Genomic DNA, 6,000 nt, shown 5'->3' on the forward strand with positions numbered 1-6,000 from the left:
AACTTATAAGATCAAGTAAGAAGTTCATAGGTTTCCTGTCTATTTCACTTCTAAGAACACCACGATTAACTATCCAATGCCATAGATCCACACAAGTCAGACTATTCTGATTGCAGCTTTGCCTCTGCAGTCCATTAGGTAACCACACTGACCTTGCCTTGGATGGCTGAGTACTGCCACTTGGCCCCTGCACTCCAAATGCAATTACTCCCGTTGCATTTAAGTTTTCCATTTGAGTGACTGTACTGTAAGGGCTGGATCACGGAGCTCTTCAGGGATGCTGGGGCCCCTCACAAATCTCTCTTTCAACGTATTGGTGAAAGATCTGTCTTCTGAATCTTCCCAGTGTGGGTGAGTAGCTTTTAAGTGACAGATCCACTCCAGCATTCCAATGTCCTTAAGTCTTTGAATCCCTAACTCTACATGAAACCTAAGCCTATGAATCCCTACCTCTACATTAAACCAAAGGAGACCCAGCAACTCGAACTCACTCACAGCAGGTCATTCTTTGATCCATGTTCCAGTCAACCAACCAAATGGATCTCTTCTTAACTCCCTGAGCTACAACATTAAGTGCAGAATCTCTGCTTAGTGGGCCTATATCCATAAATTCAGCCGGATCCAACTTTATGTTGGTTCCACATCCTGATATCCACTCCCACACACGCTCCCTTGGTGTCTGCTTGTATCAGTTAGAAAACTCAAGTGGTTCTCTTGGAGTGGAGTGCAGCTCCTCACTCTGACCTTGGAAAGGGTGTGACCAGATCGGCCACACTCAGACTGTCTGGCAAGGGGTGTTCACAACTGGGGCACCTGTCAAGCCCTTGTCACAGGTAGGTTTTTTCAACCCTGGAATCCTATATTCCTACTCAGCAGTCATTTCTCAAGGGTGGGGTTTGCATCCTAATACTTTCTTCATCTTGCGCTCAAATCACCCAGTGTCTTCCTAGTTTTCCAAGAGATGCCCAAAGGTGGCAGAGACTCTTGGACTCCTCCACCCATCGCCTACGCAGTAAATTCAAGAGGGGCAGGCTCAGTTTCAGATCAGATGCAGAGGTTGTTGACAAACCATTCTCACAGTCACATCTCCTGACAGCCAGCCCTGCCACAAATCCCATGCCTGCATTGCACAAGGTCTGGACCTCAATGGCGGGCAAGGCTGGGCTGTGCCTTGGCGGATTCTCTTCCCCATCTCCAAGAAAGGCCCCGAGAGCCTAAGCCTGTTGTTGATGTGGTCTGTCTCATGACCACTGGACTCATTTATTTTTAACGTTGGGCAATGAACAGAACTTTTAAAACACAAAGCAAACAGGCAGCTTCCCAAAGGTTCCAGGGGGTTGGCAGCAGGACAGATCCCCCAATGAGCTGTTGGGTTTTGCCATCCTCCCTTTGTCCAAGCAAGGAAGGAGCCTCAAGTCCAAGTCAGAATGGATGTACATCTCCTGACTCTTGCCCTGCATAAAGTAACAGTCAACCTCTTTGAGACTTGATGCTTCCTTTAAATGCTTCTTAGGAAGAAGCTACGGATGACCTGACATCTTGTACGCGCTTCAAAATAACCCAGCGTGTGTGTGTATGTGTGCATGTATGTGTGTGCATATGTAAGTGTGCATGCATATGTTTGTGTATGTGTGTGTACATATGTGCGCGTCTTCTGCGAGCATAAGTATGTATGTGCATATGTGAGTATGTGTGTGCATGCAAGGTGAGGAAACCTGGGGGCTCATCATACTCTGCTTCTAACTTTGGTATTTTTGATATTTTCCATAATAACAAAACATTTCATTTAAAAAATAAGCACATACTTCTTGAAGAAAAGGCTCAGGTGGTGGAAGTGACAAACTGCACTGGCAAAGGACTTGGGTGCCAAATCTGGATTCGAGTTTTGGCTCTACCATTCCCTTGCAGCGAGACCTTAGCCAAGTTACCTGCCCATTCCAAGCCTCAGGAGAATGGACATGGAGGCAGAACCCACTTCCCAGGGTCCTTAGGAAGCCCATGAGTCAACGTGTCAAGGACTCAGGTCAGAGCCAGCACTCACATGCACTGTGAAACCATGAAACCATTTCCCACTATTATTATGCTTAGGACTCAAAGTCACGTCCATAAAGCACTCTGTAGCACAGAGCCTGGCACCTGGCTGCCAGTGGAACTTTAGACTGGGGGAGATGTTATCAGATAACTGGGGGAGGGGAGAGCACTCATTGAAAGTCCAAAATCAAAGTGCCTTAGAGTCTGAATTTCATTGATCGAGTGTTGGGGGTTGGGGAGAAGGTAACACACCCCGGGGCAGACTGAGGCACACCTGTACCTGACCTTGTGCTTTCGTCTGATAAAATTTTTCAGAACAAAAAGATAAACTGAATCATGCACACCAGCCACAACCTATTTCTTGAGAAGAACTGATGCAAAATGCCCAGATGAACTCATGAACACCATGAGAATCAGAGGTTTTGCTAAATTTGAAAATGCGTCTGCAGGCAAGTTTCCATCCACCCAGGAGGAGGGGCAGGTGCAGGAAGGGAGCACGGCACATACCATGGGGGTGGGAGGGCAACGCTGGCTTCCACGAGCTGGGACCCCACCCCATTCCCCAGCTCTGGTGGAGAAATTAAACATCTGTGATGATTCCAAGGGGGTGAGTTTTTTGCAGCAGCCCAGAGGAACCCACTGAAGGGCGGATCCAGCCTTACTGGAGCAGCCCAAGAAACGGCCTCACCCAGCTCCAAAGTGACATCACCGGGGCCCCAGGCAGGACCACTCCTTCCTAAGGGCCCTGAAACCCACTGATTCTTCCCAGGGCCTGGCCTCCCTGAAGCCGGCATGGCACTGGGTTTGCTCCCTGCTCGGGGCTGTCTGAGCCACTGGGGCCAATGTGCTACTGCTTTTGTTTTTTCTGCTGCTACGGTGGTAGCCAGGCTGGAAAAGGAAGACTTGTAAAGTGATTGCCTTAGTCCACTCCACACCTCCCCACCCACACACACACACACACACACACACACACACACACACACACACTCCATCTACTGGGTAAAATGCTCCCTGCAGAAGAAAAGCAGCTATAAGAGAGCAGGAGTGCTTTAAATGATCTAATCCAGCCCATCACTTCACAGCTGGGGAGACATGAAGTGCCTGGCCCATGACCTCAGTGCTGGGGACAGTAACCAACAGCAACAGTTTCAGGACTGGGGAGTCTTGGTCCATAGCCCTGGCTGTGCAATCTGGGTAAGTGAACCACCCTCTCTGGGCCTCTGCTGGGAAAGGACAGGTTGGCCTAGACAGTAAGACAGGGCTTCTCTGACTCCAAAATTCCTCAGTGGGGAGAGACCACCACCTGTGCCGCTCATGCTTAGCCCAGGGCTTTCCACCACTGGGAGGGGGGTCTGAGGAGGGGGCAGGGCAGAAGGGAGAGGCCCTCATCCCCTTCCTTGCTTGCTGTTTTCCTCACACCCCACAATGAGAAATGAAGTTGTGGGCCCAGCCCCCCGCAACAAGAAAATTCTTCCAAGGACACCAAACCTTAGTCACCAGGGATGGCGCTTTTACCATGAACACCTGTTAAAACTCAACTCATGACCAGTTTCTGATGCTACAGACTGGAGTGTTTAATTAAATATTACTCACTCAGGAAGCAGCCCCTGCCAACTCACCCCCAAACTGTGTAGTTCATTTTCAGAGAAATGGAGGGAGGAAGAGCCTGCACTCTCCTCAGGGGCACCAGCAGGGCTGGCCTAGTGAGGTGTCTGTGGCCCAGCACTCCCAGCTATCCAGAACAAAGCAAAGAAATCACCACGAGGAGCAGCACCTAGGAACCAGAGGTCCTCCGGCATGGTCCCCACACACACTCACAGAGACACACACACACACAGACACACTCACAAAGACACACAGACACACACTCGGACACCCACACATACACAGACACACTCAGAGACACAGACACAGAGACACAGAGACACACGTGCGGACACACAAAGACACACAACGACACACACACACACAAAGACACAGAGACACACATTTGCACAGACACACACTCAGAGACACAAACTTGCAGAGACACACAGCCAAAGACATATACACAACTCACACACACACACTCAAGACACACACAGACGTACAGAGGCACACACAAATACACAGAGACACACACACAGTCACTCAGAGTCTCAGGCACACATTGACAGACACACAGACTCACTCAGACACACACTCAAAGACACATACATACACAGATGCACTTAGAGACATACACACATGAACACACAAATACACTCATACGCAGGTACATATTCACAAGGACACGCACAAACACACACGCAGATGCACTCTCAGAGACACCCGCTCTTCCTGCAGACCCGCACCCTCCCCTGGGGGCTGTCCCGTCCGGTCCCGTCCTCACCCCTCACCGGAACCTGGACGCCACGAGCCCCGCACACGCCCGGGGACGGTGACCCATCCGCGAGTCCTCCCGCGGGCCCAGGCCGCCCTTGTTTTTCCGATTTAATCGATTTCCTGACAACTCTCCGGCTCTCCCTCCGCTGCTGGGAGAAGCTGCGGCGGCTCCGGGGCGGCGGGGAGGGCGGCGCTCGGGTGTCCCCGGCAGGCTCCCTGGGGGAGGTGCTGCGGGAGGGTGGGGGCACCCTGACGGGGGACCGGGCCGCGCCGCCAATCCCGACTCGGACTGGCGGGAAAAGCGAAACTAACTCAGCCCAGCGGGGTCCCGCTGCCCCCGGGTTAAGGAGGGGACGGGTCAACGGCCCCGGAGCGCCCCGGCCCCTCCTCGGGACCGCAACTCGTCGCGACGGTCCCCGCGCCCTGAGACCGCCGCCGGGCCTCGCCCCGGGACCCCTGCCCTGCAGCGGCGGCAGCGAGGAGCGGGCCCGGGCCCCTTTCCCTGGATCCGCGGACAGGCAGGCGCCCCCGAAGCCACCGCGGGAGGAGCCGCGCCCCGAGTCCCCATCCCGTACCCCACCCGCTCCCCCGCGCCCGGCCCCGCGCCACCCACTCGGTCCCCCAGCGCCGCGATCCCCGCGTCCGCCCCCGCCCGGGCCCCCGCGCCCCCCGCCCGGGCCGGACGCCCACCCATCGGGTCCCAGGTGCCCCGCGCCGCCTACCGCGCCCGGGGTGCCGCCGCCGCCGCTGCTCTCCAAGGCCGAGGAGGCTCGGGCGCCCGGGCCGCGCCCGCCGCAGGGAGCGAAGTCGCCTCCTCCCCGCGGCCCCGGCGCCGGCGCCTGGAGCCTGGTTCCTGCTGCGAGCGCGCAGGCTGCCCGAGCGCGACTTCTGTGCGGAGGAGAAAATCAACCGACGGCTTTAAAGTGAAAAAAAGAGAAAAGCGCCGGTGGGTGGGGCCGTCCCCTGTCCCTGCCCCGCCCCGCCCCGCCCCGCCCCGCCCCGCCCCCGGCCTCGGGCGCACAGACCACTCAACACTGCATGGAAGGCAGGGGGCGCGGGGCGCGGGTCGCGTAAGCCCGACGCTCGCTCTGCCGCCCCCTTCGCCCCCTTAGTCCGCCGCCCTCTCCCGAGTCACCGCCTTGGTGTTGCCAGCCCGAAGCTCTGGTCCCTCCGGAGGCGTCTTTGGGAAACGCGTGGCGCAGGGCCTGGGTTGCAGCCGCGGGAGGCTGGAGTGGGGGCGGGGGTCTTACGAGAAGGAGAAATCTTCGCGGAGAGTGGGGTTGTCCCAGTAATCCCGAGCAAGGCCTCGCCGGGTTCCTCTGAAGTGCCCAGCGGGGACGGGTGGGCGGCCGCCAGGGGGTCCAGGGAGCCTCCTGCAGCGCTGTTTCAGCCCCGCACGTTTCGGTGTCCACGGGGACGAGGGCCTCGGACCTCGAGACCCTGAGAGCGCGGGCACCTGGCATCCGCAGGGCTGCTCCCTGAACAGGTCCCAGCCTCTGAGGACTTGTCCTGTGGCTCTAGCTCGTCCAAGGAATTTTCCTGCCCCTTCCCCGAGCAGAGCAGTCACTTGGGACTGGGAAGATTTTAAAGACATTATTGTTTGGA

At 56.0% G+C, this 6,000-nt stretch overlaps 1 protein-coding gene across 2 annotated transcripts in view; it reads right to left on the bottom strand.

Moving 5' to 3' along the window:
- The window catches only part of SPSB1 (splA/ryanodine receptor domain and SOCS box containing 1), a 76,156-nt gene extending 70,976 nt beyond the window's left edge, over positions 1-5,180 (bottom strand). The window contains exon 1 of one of the 2 annotated variants that reach the window (XM_077997552.1): positions 4,403-4,567. The gene's annotated coding sequence lies outside the window, so the exon portion shown is untranslated. 2 annotated transcript variants of the gene reach the window in all.
- Positions 5,181-6,000: the final 820 nt, after the last annotated feature.

This window comes from Macaca mulatta, chromosome 1 (genome assembly GCF_049350105.2).
Source record: "Macaca mulatta isolate MMU2019108-1 chromosome 1, T2T-MMU8v2.0, whole genome shotgun sequence".
NCBI lineage: Eukaryota > Metazoa > Chordata > Mammalia > Primates > Cercopithecidae > Macaca > Macaca mulatta.